The sequence below is a fragment of the Pelecanus crispus genome, chromosome 3, assembly GCF_030463565.1.
Source record: "Pelecanus crispus isolate bPelCri1 chromosome 3, bPelCri1.pri, whole genome shotgun sequence".
Taxonomy (NCBI): Eukaryota; Metazoa; Chordata; class Aves; order Pelecaniformes; family Pelecanidae; genus Pelecanus; species Pelecanus crispus.
The window spans coordinates 64321128-64341499 of record NC_134645.1 but is presented as its reverse complement, the minus strand read 5'-3'; the positions used below and the strand labels follow the sequence as shown (position 1 = coordinate 64341499).

Genomic DNA, 20372 nt, shown 5'->3' with positions numbered 1-20372 from the left:
GGTGACGGCACCACCGACTTCGCATCCTGGGCAGGGGCACCCCACCGCGGGCGAACGGAGGCAGCGGGCGCCAGCACAGGATCGCAGGGGAGGCTGCGACGGGAGCCACGGGCAGCAGTGAGAAGACAGGGCATTAAGTAACGAGGGGCTGCGCTATCGCACATCTTCCTACATCCTGCCGCAGGTCGCTTTTCCTGCCGCAGCCGCCTCCCTCCCACCCCTGCGCGGTGTCACTTTCACCGGCGTGCGCTCCCCTCCCACTCACCAACGTGTAACGCGCACCATGATTTATGTCACCTCTCTGGTCCGGGATCTCTTAGGTGCGAGCAATAGATGCAGTCTACAAAAGGTTAGGATTAATGCTTTATTGGCAATTACAGCAGGCAAGCGGCTCAGCTCATAATGCAATTTTTCCCTCGCGAAGACCTGTAGGAGCTGGGAGCAGGTTGCCACAGACCTGGCGCCTGCTGCACGCTGACATACGTCCTCGCTGCTGGGCGAGAGGGCAGGTCCAATTAGGTGTCTTGGATTATTAACATTCTGCTGCTTCATCTGTTGATCACGTATCCTCCTCTCAGCCCCTCTGCACCCCAGCTTGTGCAACGCACCGACACCTGCGGAGGCACTGCTCTACTCGGGAAAGCTCCAATGGAAATCTGGTGGAGGAGATGGGCCACCTCCCTTTTGCAGACCCGAGCAAGGGGGCAGAACGGCCGCAAAGTCGAACAGATCACTGTAACTAGGATCCCCAAGCTAAAAGATGAGAAATATGAGATATCTGCCCTGCCGGCAGTAATAATTACGATGTATTATTAACAAAACTCGGGTTTCATCATTAACTTGACTCAGGTTTCAAGAGCTGATCTCACCCTAATCATCCTCCACATTACATCCAGTGTTTCCCTCGGAGCTGAACCAGTACCAGCAAGAAAGGCTGCTGGTGACTATTACACCAAAGAGAAAGCACAGGTAAAAATGAGCTATAAATACCACAATCAAACAGGTGCAAAAAATTACAGACAGATTTTTAAGTTGCCCGAACCCAGGGCGATCTCACCACTCAGACCTGTTCCTGCCAGAAAGATGGAGCCTGTAACTTCAAAGCAGCTGAGAGAAAAGGGCTCACTGTCAGCATGTGCTGCGTACGGCACAGCTGACACGACGCTGCTTCTGCAAAGGATTGACTCCACTCCCCTCAAAGGTGTCAGTAAAGTCACAGCTCCTCTCTTGGATCTCAAAACATGAGAATGGCCACCTACATGTTTGCTGTAATGAAGCAGCCAACTGTCTCAGTCACAACCAAACGGCTGCAACAAAAGACCCTTGTTTGATTTTGTTCCTCTACCAAGCTCATCATCAGAGCAACTAAGGTCTTCAAAAGCTTTTTCTCAACCTCTAAGTGTGAGATGAAAATGCCGTTTTAATTGTAGATCGGTGAGGTCTGCTTGAGTAAAATAACCCCAATCACTCAGATGCAACTGCGTAACAAACACCACTCTTCTAGCAGGGAGCCTAATTGCTCTGCTAGCACCAACAAAGAGCTGCCGGTTCATTAGAGCAAGCTGGAGGAGCTGCTGTTTGCATCTTCACAAGCTGGAGTATTTGATTGCAATACTGCTACGGATGTTTGATCCAAAATTCAGCCTCTGATTTCTGATCAGCAAAACTTAAAAGCAAAGAAGCTATCAGTCTGATATTTTTCTTCATAGCTTTCTTCAGGGTAACTATTTTTCTCCTTGATCTGTTCAAGGATGTCAAATCTAATCTTAAGATAGGATTTGGACTTTTATATTCTATATAAACCTGCTTAGTAAAAAAAGTAGCAAGAGCAGAACTGATGTGAACCAAATTGCGGTTTCACATGACATCTGGATGACACGATGCTGGCAGTCACAGTGCTGTCCTGCAGTCTGACTTCACCAGGACCTCGCCAGAAGGTGCAAAGGGCAGAAGGCGGCCAGAAAAAGGCCAGCAGAGGTCAAAGGCAGCCACGCTTCCTGCTGGCTGCTCACAGCAGCTTTGGACAGCGGGTGACCAGGCAGATGGCAGAGGAAGCTTACTCCTATCTTGTCCAACGGTGAAACGATTTGCTGAATCACACTAAAGGGGAACGCGGCAGCCAGTCCCGCCATGACATCCAGGAGCTCCCTTTACCTGTTGCAGTGGCCCCCAGGTGCAGTCCTGTGCCCCTTCTGGGAGCCCACGCTGCTGTGCTCAGGTTTGCCTGTCCACCCCCTCCTTCCCTCATCATACAGCTTGGATAAACCATTGCCTTGCTTTATGCTTTAAGAACATGTATTTCTGTTCCTTCTTCCTTCGCAACCATCTTTAGCCTGAACACTTTCTGAATGGAAAACATAAATCTAATTTCAGGCAGATACCTGCCTCAGCAAGTCTATCAAGAGCAGCTTATTTTCTCAAACTCAAACTCCACATGCGAATACCTCCACATACGGGCTCAGACATACCTACGTAAAGAGGTCCATTTGCCTGAGTGTTTGCTAATGAACGCTTGGCAGTCAGAGGGACACCACAAGAGCATCCAGTCGTTTTTCATTTTTTAAAGAAAAGGTTACTTACACCTCTAGGAACAAAGCATTGCTGCGGTTGCTTATAAAATGCACCACCCCCCCTGGATTCAAATCCAAATCTTAACATTGACATGAAAATTAAAGGTGCAAAGAAGAGGAACTTTTTTTTTCCCACCTTTTTATGCAGTTTGAATCAGCTTGTGGGAAAGTTAATAGAAATATTCCACCAGTGAAATGGAAAGTGGATCAAACCAGTACAACACAAGCCTTCCAAGACCGCGGAAAACTCCACATGGGATGCCTTCAGGAAAATCACTCAAATGCAGTGCTACCCAGCGTGCTGAGGGCTTGGGGAGGTCAGCTCTTTGCATAGCCAGGACCACGCTCTGCTTTTCACCCAAGGTGCTCGTCAGGATTGGAAACCAAAACCTTCTTTTCTGACAGGTCATGAATTAAATAACTACAGCTGGTTTCCAGGACCTCTCTCCTTCTGCTAGCAATCTCACACAGAAACAACAAAAGTACTGACACTGTAAATTAGTTCTGGAGGTATCTTTTTAATCACAAAGCTGCTGCAAAGCATTTCTTCTCCGGTAGCAGTGAGTTCAGGAAGCACAGAGCACCTGGCAGCATTAAAAGAAGAGCGAATCTAAAACCACAGGTCCCAGTTGTCAAAATGCTGCTTGTTACAGGAATTTCATCTATGCTAACACTCTGCTAGAGCAGTCCAGGTAAACAGCAACAATAAACAACAAGGAAAAAGTTGAAGGAGCACTAATATAAATGGGACAGCATTGTTCACTGACATTTTTAAGTCCCAGTAGTGCTGATCCACCCATGAGCAGGTCTGGATTTATAACAAAGGAAAGAGTAAGTGCATGACTACCCCACAGAAAGTTTCTATTTCAAAAACTGTCTGCATTGCCTGAAAATCCAGATCACACCGCTGAAATTCCCATCCATCCAATACTATCCGTTTCCTCCTTGGTTTTCTTTTTCTCTCTACAGTGAACTGAGCTGCTCTAAGATTATTTTTCTGTGATTTTCAGCAAAAGTAGATACAGAAGGAACTGTGGACAAGCACTGAGGGCATCAGGCCCACAAGAGACTTAGCCTTTGTCCCTCTTGAGAAATGGATACAATGCCAGCTTGAGCGGACTCTGAACCCTAGTTTTAATTAGAGAGAAGGTGAAATCAGGCGAACCTACCTCTTGCTTAAATACTATGCTTTCCTCAGTATCCCTCTGTCTCCAGAAAAATGGTCTTCTCCCTGTCGGTGACCATTTATGCAGGCACAGGATCCAAACTCTTTCCCACTGTGTCCTCACCACTTGCATGTTGTCTACCTCGCTATCAACAGCTTCCAATAAAAGCTTCCTTTAATAGAGTTGTCCTGACTCACAGGTGTGGGGGGAGGGAAGCTGACCTTGCTGCAGCATCAAGAGTCTCTGACGCATTTTGGGAGGCTGTGGTTTCGGGTCTGAAAGAATTCAGCCTTGTTTTCAACTAGGTTTTACACGCTTAACTTCCAAAATATCACCCTATAGCTCCATGTCCGTTTGTGACTCGATGTTGTTTAGTGGTTTCGACTTAGCACTATTCAGGGCTTTAGCCATATGCTTGGCAAATTAGCAGTACTCACCAGCAGAAGAGAGTTTCTCAGAAACACAGCCACCCAGGCTCCTGGCTGGCTCCACCTCTTGTCCGCCCACTCCCAGTTTCAGACATTTCGCATTCCAAAACTGGAAGTGTCTACGCAACATAAGGTCACGTTATTGCACAATGCGCTCCGCTCCTTCTAAGAGCCACTGCATCCTCAAAAGTACATCAACTCCAACAGCAAGAGAGCTGTTTACAGTGAATTTCTATCTGAGTGGGAGTATTTTCTCCAAGAATCTTATAACAAGGACATGAAGTGTATGACTCTTCCGTACATTTGGTAAAATTGTTACCGAGATGGCATTTATTTAATACTTCCGCATCAGCATTCCTTCCCCCTTAAGCTGCCTTTTTAAAATTTGAGAATTAATTTTTACACTTCCCCAAAGTATTTCTGTGATGGATAATTTTAGGACACGCTAAACAGAACAATTTCTGCCTATCTTAAATTTAGAACTGAAGCCATTCGTAGCTTTTGCAATCCAACTGTGAAATACAACTGATTGTCACCAATGTAGGTTTTGCCAATTTTTTTTTCTTGTCAAATGGTCTGAAGAATTGCTATGATCCTTCCTGCACTTAGTCTTTAAATTCTAACAGGTGAGTAAAATCTCCAGTTTCAATTATAACTGAAGAATACCACCTCTTTTAGTAGAGGGGATTAAAAGTGAGGTGGGCTTTATTTTTTTCCCCAAAGGAGAGTACACTGGTGGAAATGGTGGTGTCACATCGTGTCATCTCTGAAACTGTATTCAGCTTTTCAGCTACAATTAAGTCTTCACTGTTAGCATGCAAAGCCTATTTGGCGTTCCCCCAAATGCCAATGGTATCTCCTAAATGTAATTTTTGACATATTTAAATAAAGAATAAATGACCAGTCTGTATGTGCCACTTCTTTCAATTCAGACCTGTCACCTTCTTCCTCAGCACCACCAGGACACCTGAGCAGTGGGGAAGCAGAAGCATTCGGGACCGGGGGGGCTCCCAGCACCCTCTGGTGAGAAAGGGGATGCTGGCGGGGCTAATGGCTAAGGCAGCTCCCAAAAAGCCCTCCTGATTTCACAGCCAAGCGAGTTCTTCATAAGCTGTCGCTCCTGTCCTCCCAGAAGTGAGACGGCTCAGATCCAGCAGTCAGCATTCAGAAATCTGATTCAGGCTACCCAGTGAAAATTACGATGGCCAAAACAAACCAGTGACAGAGTAAGAGGGAGAGGGAAATAGAATCCTACGAGAGGAGCAGAACGAGGGACAAAGGAGGGCTTTTGCACTTATCTGTTTCATTACATGCACTGGCACCATGCTCTGCTGTAGGTAAGGGTAGCCCAGGATTTTCACTCCGAGTCATTCATGTGGAAGATACAACATGATTGAGAGTCAACTGCCCTTCGTCCCGTGGAAGAGATACTTAAAATGGAGCTAATGGTTTAAAGTTACTTAGCTCCTGTTCGGTCTCTGAGCAAGTAAAAGGTTAGACTGTAATATTTAACCACAACTCCCGTGCCTTTCTGAGAAGCACGGAGGAGGCAGCCCGAAGGAAAGTCAGACATCTACCATGCTGCTTCCTGTGTGCACGAGGTGAAGAAATCTGCACCAGCCTTCAGCCTCGTGTCGATATCGAGCTTCCTCCGGTGCAGTGGCTGTCACGCAGTGTGCTTTCTGATACAGCCCTTTTCCTTCTGGGGGACACGTTTCCCTTGGAGACAGAAGGGGCTAGTGCTCTGTGCATGCCACTAGCCACGATCATCAAATCTGCCAGCTGGTCACTATGCAATACAGCCAAGGTTTAGCGCTTTAAGTAGAACTGGCTGCATGTCTAAATGAGAACAGGATGAAGAACCAATGAGGGATAGCGAGAAAAAGAAAAAGATTCATAAAAGTCTGGAGACACAGTACCGTAGGGAGAACAGAACATCTACTACAAATCTTGGGGCACTATTCAAACTGTTACTTTAAAAAGTAGAAGTGGGATGTGCGTTCATTCTTTTTTAACGTTCATCCATAAGAGGTCACTGTGTGATTCAATGAACACCTTGGTGTCAGCAGCATTCCTCTCTCCCTTCCCATATGCTCAGCACCAGGTGTCCAGTCACCTACAGCAGTGTCCCAGCCATTACCCAGCTGCCTTTCACAGGGACAGTTAGGGCAGGCAATAAAGCAAGACATGTGTGGGAGTCCGTCATGCACTCTGATGGTGAGACCTTAGCCAATTTTACAATCACTTAAATGTACTCACTTTTTATTCCCCATTAATCTTAAATGGAATCCAAGAGTTTTACAACCCCCATAGATGTTTTAAATAACCAGTAAAAAATACACAAAAATTTGGGAAACTGAGTTTGAACAGCAAAGATACAAGCTCACAAATGGCCAAGGCTCCTCTGGTTTCCCAGGGTTAGGGGCCTCTATTTTAGAATCTGTTTCACTCTGACGTTGTTTTTTCAGTAGTTAGTAGACTTTTTCAAAAGGGTGACTACAATACAGCGTGGGACATGGAGGACTGTGAAGGTGACCTGCCCACAGGCACTTCTTAAGCATAAAGTTTTTGCACTGCCATTCACCATGAGACCAGAGGGGATAATAGGCAGATGCAACTTAATGGCAACTGAAACGGCTTTAGCTCAGTTCAGCTAATGGAAGATCTTCTTCATGGAGTAAGATGACTTAAAGGGAAGTATTTCATTCAGAGATTTCCACGGGAAAACAAAACCAAAAAAATAAAAACAGCAATATGGAGATTTTCCAGTGGAAAACTTGTTCTTGTGGAAATTCCGCTTTCAATTGACAAATTGTTTTCATGGGAAATTCCTAAGCAGCTGTAGGCACAGCCCTCATGCTGAGAAGTTTAAAAGCAGCTCATGTCTGACCCAGTGCCCTCAGATTTCCCACATCAGATAAACTGCAAGAGCACAGCCCTCATCTCTCCCTCACTCCCATGCATACCCTGCAGCACACAAGCGGTCCCACCGCAGACACGACAGCAGGGTATTGACTGCAGAGGCAGTACACACCTGGTTACAGGTGGGATGCTTGAAGGATTAATCTTTTAATGTCCCAAATCAAGATTAATTACAGGCTCTTATATATAAGCTGTCCCTAATGCTCTGATACTGGTAAAGCTGTCGTTGACTTCAGCAACATGTTTATCTGCACTAGGGATTGCAGGCTTGGAAGAGTCTTAAATGAAGCTCCTCACAGTAGACTGCACCAGAGAGAGAGAACTTGGGGCTGACCTTATGTGTTTATGTGAATGGTCACAAATCATGGATGTAACTCCCTTGTTACTGTTTTACACTGGCTTAAACCCATATGAACTACACGCTCCACAGCTAACAGTACAGAGAGTAAGACAAACTTTTTCAGTGAGCTTGCTAAGGGTCTTCTAAACTTGCAGAAGGAGCACCGAGTAAGCATCTCCTTTACAGAGTGATATTAGAAAAGCATAAACCATTCATTATAATGCATTTTCTTTCTACCGACCACTTCAGCATGAATCATCATACTGTGTAAACAGGCTAGAAATTATATTTATGGCAGGGCTCAAAGTATCTCAGAAAGTCTGAGGAAGAAAAAAGCTGTTAGAGGAGGCAGGCTTGTGCAACCCCTCACAGTCCAGAAAGGTACTAAGCACCTAAATTGTTCACCTAAACATTTGCAGTGATTTACAGTATTTCTGTACCAGCCCTGTATTTTCACACTAATGCATTTTTAACACAAAATAAAATGTAGATCCCTGCGAGTAAAAAAGTCAGTTCTACTGACTGCATGGGACTGGTCTTCACAATTTACTCTCAAGACTAGATGTTGCCTCTTTCCCGACCACCTTCTGTCCCATGTAGCCTATCCAGCAGTAGAGCGGATCCAGCATCCCCCAAACTGAGCCGAGCTGGAGGAGCTCAAGCACAGCGGAACGGTGGCAGGAGCGGTAGCCCCAAGGTGCCATTGAGGAGGCTGTCGGCAGCTGGCCGGCTGCCAGGCGCTGCAGGCTACAAGGTGAAGGAGTGGACAAAGGTCACTGCTCAGCTGCTACAGTGACCTTCAGCTGTGCTGATCTGCGATGGGAACGCACCCCCTGGCCATGCCCGTGTTTCTAAACCGCATGCTTTCTTGGCTATCTGCAACACTACATGCACACGTATGATACCGAGTTTGCACACGTACACAGCCCATGTCCGTACCGCACACGAGGCCGATGAGTTCCCCTCTACCCCTAACCACGCAGTGGCTAGCCAGTTACAGCAGGGCTACTGCGGCTCTGCACCCAGGGAGCGCAGCAACCACGCATGCTCACCAAGGCGTGCTGCACGGCTGTGAAAATCATACACGCCGAGATCGAATTGCAAGCAACATGAATTTCAGAGATCAGTGAAAAAAATCCTGCGTCTCTCCACCTGAAGGAGTTATTCTTTTGGGACATCACAGTAATAAAATACAATCGCAATGAAAACCTTATTGATACAAGCTTTATTACTGAGGTGACAAGAAGGGCATTTATTTTCAGAGTCAGACACTGGAAGGCATACCCCACGTGCTACATAGTGTAAGCTGTCTTTTCCAGTATACAACAGAGATAGTTCTACTACACTGAAACACGTGTGATAAGAGAAGAGGGCCCAGGCTCTTCTCCATATTCTCTGCATACCTGTTACTATCACACAGCTGCTCTCAAGTCTACAGTTTCCTGTGCAGAACAAACTGCATACCACTTCCCCTGCGGAAAAAAAAAGCCTTGCTTGTTCTTAATTGACGATGGAAATACTGTCATATTTTCCACTAGCCAAGCTTGAAACCATTACTGAACGAACCTTCATTAATTTTTCCACAACATTTTGCAGAAATGTCAGGAAACAGCTGCACCAGAAATGATTAACTGTCCTTACCACTAGGGCTTCATTGGCCAACTTCAAATTATATAGGTTTTCTCCTTTCAAAACTCTACATTCAATGATGGTTTTTGTTATTCTTTAGTTGACTGTCTCAATACACTACTTTCTCTTCAAAAGTATCCGATAACACAGGTTCAGTGGCGCATAGACATTTTATGACCAGTGGAAGAATTTGTACAGTTTGGAGCTGCATACTTCTAGGAAAAGATTGGTTCCTGCAGATTGCTCAGCTGTGTCTTTCTTGGATCAAATTCAATGAAATTCACAACTTGCAGTCAAATTGCATTTGCCAGTCAGACTGAATTCATTACACTGACATAAACTCTTCCTACTGCATTTTCTTACTCCTTTCCTTTCCTGTCCTACTCTTTTCCTTTCCCCTTCTCTCTCCCCACACTCGCTCTCTCACCTCTTCTTTGAGCTATACTATGTGTCAAAACTTATCAGACAATGCCCTGTACATTTTCTGGCAAAACCAAGTGGAACAGTATACATCATCATTCCAAACATGCAAACGCTGAGATGCTAGAAGGCTTGGTACAAAATAAGAGTGCAGCCATCTGGAGATAACTGCTAGCGTGGATTTGAGATTCCCAGCTGGCTGAAACTTTGCAGTCTCAGAACTTTTCAGCAAACCGTCAGTGAGCAAGAGACTCCGCTCACATGGATTTGCACAGGCCACTGGGTATTATGTAATTTTTCAAAAATGTAAATTCTTCAAATTTCTGATAAGAACACAGCAACAAAAAGCAAGGTTCACAGGATTACTTTTAAAGACCGACATAATACTATAGTGTCTTGTTTATATGTTGAAATATTTAATGTACTGTTACTACAGCATGGCATGTTACAATAATTCTGCATATATGTCACTGGCAGATTTAAAATTGCAATTGTTCACTCTATGTCTTCATTGAAGCTGTAAGCCTTGAATCCGTAACCTTAGGATATTTTTAGGCACAGGGAAATATAGATGTGAATAGGTATATATATGCATTGGAAGTTACACAAAATTAATCCCATCAAGCGTGGTTCAGTGTTAATACTGTTATGACCCCCCCATCCTTAACAAAAGGTAGATTACTTGCAGAAATGGCCTAATGGTCTTCTATGATGGAGTCACTATATCAGTGGACAAGGGAAGAGCTACAGATGTCGTCTATCTGGACTTCTGTAAGGCCTTTGACATGCCCCCCCCCCACACATCCTTCTCTCTAAACTGGAGAGATACAGATTTGATGGATGGACTATTCGGTGGATGAGGAATTGGCTGGATGGTTGCATCCAGAGGGTAGTGGTCAACAGCTCAATGTCCAGATGGAGATCGGTGACAAGTGGTGTCCCTCAAGGGACCATATTGGGACCAGTACTGTTTAATATCTTCATCAATGGCGTAGACAGTGGGATTGAGTGCACCCTCAGCAAGTTTGCAGATGACACCAAGCTGAGTGGTGCCACTGACACGCCTGAGGGACGGGATGCCATCCAGAGGGACCAGGACAAGCTCGAGAAGTGGGCCCATGTGAACCCCATGAGGTTCAACAAGGCCAAATGCAGTGTGCTGCACATGGGTCAGGGCAACCCCTGGTATCAGTATAGGCTGGGGGATGAAGGGATTGAGAGCAGCCCTGCAGAGAAGGACTTGGGGGTACTGGTAGATGAAAAGCTGGACAGGAGCTGACAATGTGCGCTCGCAGCCCAGAAACCCAACTGTATCCTGGGCTGCGTCAAAAGAAGCGTGGCCAGCAGGTCGAGGGAGGTGATTCTGCCCCTCTGCTCTGCTCTGGTGAGACCTCATCTGGAGTACTGCGTCCAGCTCTGGGGCCCTCAGCACAAGGAGGACATGGACCTGTTGGAGCGGATCCAGAGGAGGGCCACAAAAATGATCTGAGGGCTGGAGCACCTCTCCTATGAAGAAAGGCTGAGAGAGTTGGGGTTGTTCAGCCTGGAGAAGAGAAGGCTCCAGGGAGACCTTATGGCGGCCCTTCAGTACTTAAAGGGGGCTTGTAAGAAAGATGGGGACATGCTTTTTTTTAGCAGGGCCTGTTGCGATAGTACAAGGGGTAATGGTTTTAAATTAAAAGAGGGTAGATCTAGACTAGATGTAAGGAAGAAATTTTTTACAATGAGGGTGGTGAAACACTGGAACAGGTTGCCCAGAGAGGTGGTAGAAGCCCCATACCTGGCAACATTCAAGGTCAGGTTGAACAGGGCTCTAAGCAACCTGATCTAGTTGAAGATGACCCTGCTCATTGCAGGAGGGTTGGACTAGATGACCTTTGAAAGTCCCTTCCAACGCAAACTATTCTATGACTCTATGATTCTATGATTCGATGAAATGATACAGCCACATAAATAGAGGTTTATCTAGGTATTATAAAGAAACCTTCCTGCTGCCTGTAATTCAAAACGATTTGCATTTCTTGCTTTTTAAGTGGGTCCCTTCCACAGCAGCGTGCGTTGCAGCACACAATCCACATGCAATTCTGCTCACAAGGAGCCAGCCACTGATAACCTCACCCTGTGCTAGGTCAACTCCCGAGTGTCTTTGTTGCCTTCAGCTGGCAGATCCTGGCCCAGAATGCCTAACATAGGCCAGCATTACTATTTAATTGGCGCAGTGCTGGCTACAAAAAAAAGATCTGTTTTTATATGATTCTACCAAGATATTTGCTTAGATAGCAGAAATTGCAGTACACTATATTCTACTTAAAATACGCAAGAATATATATGGGCTCTTTTTACAAGATACGAGATACTGCCAAAAGTATCCAGTTTTATTAAGGATTAAATTTTATAATATGCAATGCCGAATTTCTCCTTCACGATATCCTTATCTGCCTATGTTCTAGTTTGAAAGCAGTAGCCTGCGGTGCCAGAGGATTTGAAGGACCATGTCCTTCTAATATATGGCACGTTAATGCGCTGCTGGCTATCATATAGCCGTCTGTGGCTGCACGGGACATGCACAAAGCTCATCTTGTGAATGGGGAAAAAATGAAGCTAAGTTGTTAAGATTTCACTAAGGAAGTCCTGATTTTTATTTTCTGGGGGGAGCTCTGAAATACACAGAAGATAAATACTGCACCGCAACTGCACCTCCTCGCCAGCAAAAGGGTGCCACAGCTTCCCGCGGGGACAAAGGCTGGCAGGTGGCAGCTGAGGCAGACGCAGACTTTTTTCTTCCATCCACACCTCGTCCAGCACTGGCCCACGGTGAGCACCGCCGCCACCGCCGCCCCGCAGGTGCACACTCGCGCACGCATCCGGCAGCCCTGGCAGCACCCAGGCCCTGCGGCGGCAGGGGCCGTGGGCAGCAGTTCAGCTGCAGAGACATTCCGTGCCCGGGGACGGCGAGCCTTGGCAGAGCCCGTTTCTGCCTCCTCTGGATGTTTTCGAGGCTCTTTCTTCCCACCCCAGGCTGTCAGACACCTAGCAAATGGATTTCTTGCCCCGCCACCCTGCTCGGCCACCTCCTGGACGTGGAAGAAGAAACATGTTTTTTTCTCTCTCTGACTAATAGCGAGACAAGAAATGAGTGTTCTTGCTTCCCCCTGAGTTTGCACATCTTGAGCTCAAACCGCCAGGAAGACACAGCCTCCTCCTGTTCACACCATCAGCAATGAGCAGCAGGATCTAGGGGCAATGTCATAACAAAAAGAGAGACCTTGAACTTGTTTCACCCTTTGCATAGTCATTTATATTTGGGCAAAGTGGATAACAGCTCCTTTAGCACTAGGGTAGTGGCATGTGATGCTTGCTCGGCATTCACTTTACCCAGGTATAAATAGCAAAAGGTTTCAGGCAGTAGAGAATCAGGACCAGTATCTTCAAAGGATTCTCAGCCAAAATAAAGCAGCTAGTCCTCCACACCTCAGCTTGTGCAATCGCTCTGCTGCAAGAATCATTCCCTGCAGGGCGCCTGGCACTGCTGGTTTGGCAGCATTGCATGCTCCGGTCTTCAGAGAAAATGTGCCTTCCTATCACCCCATATCTAGCCGTGGAATCAGACTGCAAGCTTTCACCTGTAAAGTAGGCAGTAATGGGGTTCAGTTTCTTAATGGGAGCCTTTCATTAGCTCACACAGCGTATTTACTACCCTACCAGTATTAAGCGCTTGCCTTAATATCCTTAGCACACAAGGCAGCGGTACATATTGTCATAGTTACAATAACATTGGTCTGAACTACGTTAATTGAGAGCATCTATTCTAAAATTCAATTGTTCCAAACAAAAAACTAAAATGTGCTGTTATTTGGCTGACACATTATTGGGGAGAGTTCTCAGCATACAAGAGAGCCGCAGCAATAAGGGCCCAATGCACAGAAGTACCATTAAGTTACACGCTAATGAAACCTGAAAAATTTATGCTAAAACCCCATTTCAGAGGATGGCTGCCACGCTCTTGTGTACCAAAGTTCTCAGTTTTCCACTTAAATCCTGCCTGGTGAGTCAGGACGTGGCTGGGTTTCTGTACTGCAGGAGTATTCCATTACTCCTGCTTATAAATTTCACACGCTGTTAATGCTTCCCAAACTGGCAACAGAGCTCAGGGTGCATGAGGACAGTTTGTTTTCCTGCTGAACTTTCAACATAAATTCCACAGGACCTCTGGCAGGGATGATGCCTTGTTTTTTGCCGACATGTTCGTTGGTAACACCCCTGCTGACAGCCATCAGTTTGCACCCCTCTCACCCACCCAGCTCTGACCCCAGGCTGCGCGGAAAGATCTCGGTTAGCTCTCAGAGACTGCAGAGGGGAAAGAGTGCCACGCAGATAGACACAACTTACACTGCAGGGACTTGGAGAGGGATCCATAAGAAGAGATAGCCCATATAGCACTGCCCTGGACTGCAGAATATTTGGGATCAGTTCCAGGTTTGAGCAAAGGTTCAAGGGATAACCCATCTCAATTTAACTCCCTCCATTCCTTCCTTCAATTCATATATAGAATGAAACATAGGTCCAAAACCATTTACATAGTTCTGAAAAACCTGGGGGGTTCATCTCAAAATATGTTCTGCATTTTCTTTGAACACCTCCTGTGGTCATGATATCGCATGAGAATCTCTGGTGTCTTCCTTATATGCTTAGCTCCTGTGGTTGCAGATAAATATTAGACAATTAAAAAAAATAGAAGGCCAATGAGAAGGATCAAACTTTTTCTGAACTTTTCACTATTTCAAGCCAGTCTCATTAAATTCTGAGGGCTAACATAATTCTCTGACCATCAAGGATGTGCCTGTACAGAGAAGATTAAAGAAGAGGAGCTTCTCAGTACCTCAGTCTCCTACAGCAACAAAAGTAACTGACTGTACTGCACGCAGGCGCAGTTTTTGAGGCAAAGTCAACGTGACACCTGCCCAGCCTGTGACTACCAACCCAAATAAACATGGAGCTGCAATGAGTAGCTGAAAACAGACCTTTTCTTGACAAGATAAACTGGCTTCTGAACTATCTGATGCCATACTAAGACTGCTGCTGGGGATCAACTAACTTTAAGCTAGCTTGGGTGTCATTACACTACAGTATCATCACTTTCATAACAGCAGTTTATATGTGCTCAAGTGTTCAAGACCCAGAGTAAAAAATAAACCTTGAACAGTATCGCCAATGGTGCACTTGAAATGGCAAGATGATCAAGCAGAAATCACCAACTTATACTTTAGGACAATTTAAAAATGAAAACAACAAAAAAAACCCTGTTTCAAATATCAAAACCCCACCCACCATTTCTTCTTGTAGTTTTACAAGTACATTTTCATGTTTATTTGGTTCAAAAAGTGTGCTCGCTGGATCCTTGATGCAAGAAGTGCATAGAGAGGGGAAGTGGCAAACCAAATACATGGACAAAGCAAAGACAGCAATTCCAAATGAACAAAAACATAACCTGCCCCAAGAGAGAAATGTCTCTGATTTCAGCAAGAGCTGACTTCAGTTGTAACAGAAGGACATGTAATCAGCATTTAAACGTGAGTGACTTCCACATGAAGCCTTCTGAGAATGATGATATATTCACCCAGGCCCACTCCCTCCGTTCACTCAAACCCATCCTTTCTTTGCTCTCCTACCTGGCTGCTGCCGTCAAAGGTGCAAGTGAATAATGGTTCCAGTCAAGGCAATTTGGTTCACCGCTCCAACAAATATGGCTGTTAAGTCTCTCCTCCACCTATTTGGAAAACAAATATGAAAGATTTTTAAGGACTGTGGTCGATTCAGCCTGCTGTCTGATTTTATAACCTAATTGACATTATGGCGTTGGCTACATCAATACGTGTAAGAACTTCAGAGATTCAGTCACAGCCCTTCTTGCTACTCAGGTCTTTTTCCCTCAGAGCAATGTAGCACCAGCAATTAGTAGCTGTCCTGCGGCTTCCAACTCGCTGTGGACTAGAATACATATCAACTAATATATTCGAAGGTGAAAACAATAGGCATACAAGACCAAAAGGTGCATACAATGATGTATTTTCAAACATGATGTATACAACAAGCAGTGTAAACACACAAAGCACTGAAGTGCCTTTGTATTCTTTTTACCTTTAGGGCTTGCAGTGCCAGGCTTTCTGCCTAATTTTGAAAAGATCATGCCCAAATCAGAAATTAAGAGCACATATTGTTTAATTAAATGCAAATACTTTCCTGTTATATAATCAGTCATGCAATTGTCTTTCATTCATCTTCTTTCCCGTCTAGCACTGTGCTTTAAAAGTGAGATCACCTCTAAAAATTCCCTTTCCATATGATGTTAGTCTGGTTTAGAAAATAAGTGACTAATGTACACTGTGAAAATCACCCTGGTGCTCTGGGAAAGACCATAAAAAGGCACTTTCTGCATACGAAAGACCTGCTATACGTGTGTATGCAGGAGTGTATGTATGTGTGTGTTTCCAAGGCACAAGAGCACCAGGAGACATGTTCGTTAATGTGTTAGACACGTTAGACAGCTGTAGGCTGCCCTACTTACACCTGCAGGGAGGGGGTTATTGAATACATGGAGGTTACCCTTAATCGGGGCATACAGGCAATGCATCAGGAACTGGAGGTTCACATCTAATTTGCACATAATAGAGCTGACTGGAATACAAGAAAGACATTGAGGTGCTGGAGCGTGTCCAGAGAAGGGCAACGAAGCTGGTGAAGGGTCTGGAGCACAGGCCTTATGAGGAGCGGCTGAGGGAACTGGGGTTGTTTAGCCTGGAGAAGAGGAGGCTGAGGGGAGACCTTATCGCTCTCTACAACTACCTGAAAGGAGGTTGTAGTGAGGTGGGTGTTGGTCTCATCTCCCACATAGTTAGCGACAGAACGAGAGGAAATGGGCTCAAGCTGCGCCAGGGGAGGTTTAGGTTGGAAATTAGGAAAAATTTCTTTACGGAAAGGGTGGTCAAGCATTGGAACAGGCTGCCCAGAGAGGTGGTGGAGTCACCATCCCTGGAGGTGTTCAAAAAACGGGTAGATGTGGCACTTCGGGACATGGTTTAGTCTAGTCTACCCTTGATTGGCTTAGAGTAGACTTGGTAGTGTGGGTTAATGGTTGGACTGGATGATCTTAAAGGTCTTTTCCAACCTAAACGATTCTATGATTCTATGATTAATGCCGAGACAACGAACCTTCAGTGATCTTCTAGCGACCACACACTCCAACGGGCCTGGCTGTTCTGATTTTGTTGAAGACCACCGTGAACACACAGACAACCACAGTGCGCATTTTGCCCAGGGCACTTTCTTCCAGGCTTCCCTCTGTCCTTGAACACGCATACGTGAGATGCCACCCCGGGTGACGTGACAGGGATGGGCGATGACACGTGGGAGTGCAGGGTGCCAGTGAGAAGCGCAGCTCGTGTCACCCCTTCTCCTGCTCTTTGCCCTGGCTGTGATGCTGAGCCTTGGCTGGCCGCTGTCTCAGGGCAGTCGGGCCACCTACTGCTGCAGAGGAGCATGCCAGAGGACTCAGACAGGAAAATATCAAACACAGCATGCCGAACTTGCAGGTTTGCACCCGTGGCCTCACCATACTGGCAGCAAAGCCAACAGTGAACCTCGCTCTGCTTGCAGGGCGTGCGGCAGCTGCCCACGCTGCCCCATCCGCAGGGCAAAGCCTCTCCACCGTGGGGTGGGCAACGCACGGCGCTTCCACCGCTAGCAGAGCGCAGACGTGAGCTGGTGGAAATGGAGTGCCAAAAGCTGAAGGGTAAAGCGGGCCTGGAACCGGTTAGCAATAAAAGGCATATGCTTATGCTTTTTTTCTCCTGTAATGTTTGCTATCAGCAACAAAAACAAATAGCAAATGATAATGTGTTACTGACCGGCAATGTCAACAGTGGTCTATACAGGCATCTGAGTGTATAAAATAACATATGCTCTGGCTCCAGACCCTGACGCTTTATCACATCAATATACAGCTTTCTAGGAAATGATCTGGATGTGGAGCCAGGAACCACTTTTGAACCTTTGAACAGACAGGGCCCAACACGCTTTTAATCTGTGGGTGAAACCTTGGCACAGCTGGACTCAAGAGCAAAACTCTGTTTTTAGCAGAGACAGTATTTCACTTGCTACTTTTACAACTGGCCCGAGAAAAGCTCCAGTCAAAAAACAAAGGAAAGGAATAAAAAAGTCATGAGTCCTTATTCTCCCATCCTTCAGCAGGACCTCGGGGTGCTCTAGATTGTAGTGTCCTCCCCCTGGTGCACCTTCCAGCCCCCAAACAGGTCACCCTGTGCTTTCGCAGGCCTAACTGCCTTTAGTGTTGCTGGCTACGCTTGTACACAGTTATTTTTAATTAACGTGCATTGTGAATCAGTTTATCTAATCTGCAACCCAAAGACAAGGGTCTTTATTTTCATTTACACTAAATCCTCTCTATAGCATCCTGGCAGGAGCAGAGGGGACTTTCATGAAAAGAGAATGAAGCCATTAGTGAAAGATGTTATTTTTGAAACAAAAATCACACTGCTGCTGCTCCAGCTTCATAAAGAGTATTTAAACTGAAATCCATGAGGAACACTATATTCCGTTTTCCCTAATTTCATTTTAGCTCTTAACTGATGGGAGCCAGCATCTCCCCTCTTGCTGTGGTAACCTCACTGTCTTCAACGGCGTTCCTCAGTGGATACCTTAGCATCTGATCCAAGGACTCCCCCTGATTTCAGCGAAGGCTGGATCACTTTCGGAGTCTTTGAGAAGCTTAATCTTTACTTACAATTAGGCACAATTTTATCCAGAGCAAGATCTGGTTAAGAACAGTAAGATTTTGCCTAGGCAGTACTACCGCATCTCCTTACTAACATCTTACAGCAGCACTGGTGCTAGCAAACAGGACGTGGTCTGAGGGAACAGCCAACCTGCAGAGTCTCTAACAACCCCAGATAATGCATGTGTCATCAAACAGGATTTTACTGCCCAATTAAAGCTCCCAGAGGCATTGTTGTGATACTAAACCCAGGAACTTTTAATTTGCTTTTATCACCGCATTAGTAAAAATTTGTGCAATCCTTGGTTCTTTGGCAGCAAAAGTAAACGAGCGTGCCTTTAATGACTGCCCACCAAAGGCAGACAGCAATGCAACCACCGCTGCTGAGCATTTGCTAGTATTTGGTCATATCTGGTCACGACTCTCCTAATCTGCTGCAGTTGTTTGCCAGCCACGGAGACTAAGATTAAACAAGTGCATTGGAAGGAAAATGAGAGTATGAGAAGCATGGCATGTCCTACTGCTTGGAAGAGTTTTTTTCAATTTGAACTTTGTATCTCGGACACTCAGGGATTAGCCTTTTAGAGGGGACATGGAAACACACCGGCAGAAGTGCTCTGATAATGACTCTTACACCACCTGCTTTTGAAAGACTGCTAGCTTCTCCCTTGGCAACGCCCATAATCATTTTGTAATCGTAGAACTACACCTTCAGCGGTGAAACAAAACCATAAAGATTAATTCATTTTGTGGCTCAACAAGAACAAGGACTTTGTTTTATATCACTTCTTACATATCTGTTATACTGACACTTTAAGGTCAGTTGGGGGTAGGGGGGTGACAGAAACATGCCCGTGCACTTTACAAGGTAAAAAATAACAGAAATCTCATGTGCATTTTAATCAGAAACTGAAGTTTAAGGAAAGCAATTGGATAATATTTATTTTACTGCTAATTATTCAAAGGTTCTGAAATAGCACAATAAATGGGTGAAATTGCCTCAAGAGTACAAAGAGCAAATAAAGCCATGCCCATGTTACTCCTTAACGGGCTTGCAGCAGATAGCGTCCCAGCACAGACTGTACCTTACCATGGTTTGGGAGTTCACCTAAAGCCTCAGTTTGACCAGGTCTATAAGAAAGCCAGGTGCCAGTTAAATTGCAGCCAGGTTCCAGGATTGTATGGGATAATTTGTACCAAAGAAGAGCCAGGCAACACACGTAGAAAAATGTGCATGCTTCTGTAGCCTACCACCCAAGGGCTTAAATTCATGGCTGGTAACTCAAAGCAGTGAGGCTACATGCCAATCTCCCACTTCTCCTCCACGGGTTCAAATCCCCTTTTATAGATGTTTTCTTACTAAATACAATGAATTGACCATGCAAGCTTCCGTACTGTGGTATGTAGACTGTGAACCCAGTCTGTGTGGATTTTCTAATGCTCTCTTTGCCCCCTTTCTCCTTTTCAAACACAGAAAGTCTGGAGAACTCTGTGAATTACGGTCTGTAATGGGAGAAGAAATCTAAAATTTGCTTGATTGCAGCTATGATGCATTAAGCTCCAGGCATCAATCTCAATCTCAGTACTTTTTCTCTGAATGGGCAATATTTTACAGTTATCGCTCTCTAAACAAAGCACAATTTATTATACGCACAACTTGATAGCTACAGCACTAACTCTAGAAGTAGAAATGTTTTCCTACTTGAGGAAGGTAAAAGCAATGACATACTTTAAATTGACTTCATATGATCAATGGCAGAACACAATCATCTGAGAAATGACATTCATGTCCTGATCAAATGCAATCATACCATATGCAATTGAATTTGGAAAAAGTAGAAGAAAATTATTCCCATTACTTTACTGGTGTTCTTAATGTGTTCACACAAATCATCTGTGAATAGATGAATTAAAATACTTAGACTGTCTCTACCTTTGCCCTCTTCATTCCAGGTCATTCTGACAGCTCTTGATATGCAGAAATATGTTTTCCTACAAGCAGTTTGATGAAATTAATGGATCAAATCTTGCACTACCTCCAAGTTAAAGGGACATAATTTTTTTTTAATCAAATGTCTCTATGCTGTAAACATTTTTGTCTTCATT

At 45.1% G+C, this 20372-nt stretch overlaps 1 protein-coding gene across 9 annotated transcripts in view; it reads right to left on the bottom strand.

The window, feature by feature from the left end:
• The window catches only part of HIVEP2 (HIVEP zinc finger 2), a 150900-nt gene that overhangs the window by 44359 nt on the left and 86169 nt on the right, over window positions 1–20372 (bottom strand). For all 9 annotated transcript variants that reach the window (XM_075708429.1, XM_075708428.1, XM_075708427.1 and 6 more), the window contains one exon: window positions 15145–15242. The gene's annotated coding sequence lies outside the window, so the exon portion shown is untranslated. The remainder of the gene's footprint in view (window positions 1–15144; window positions 15243–20372) is intronic.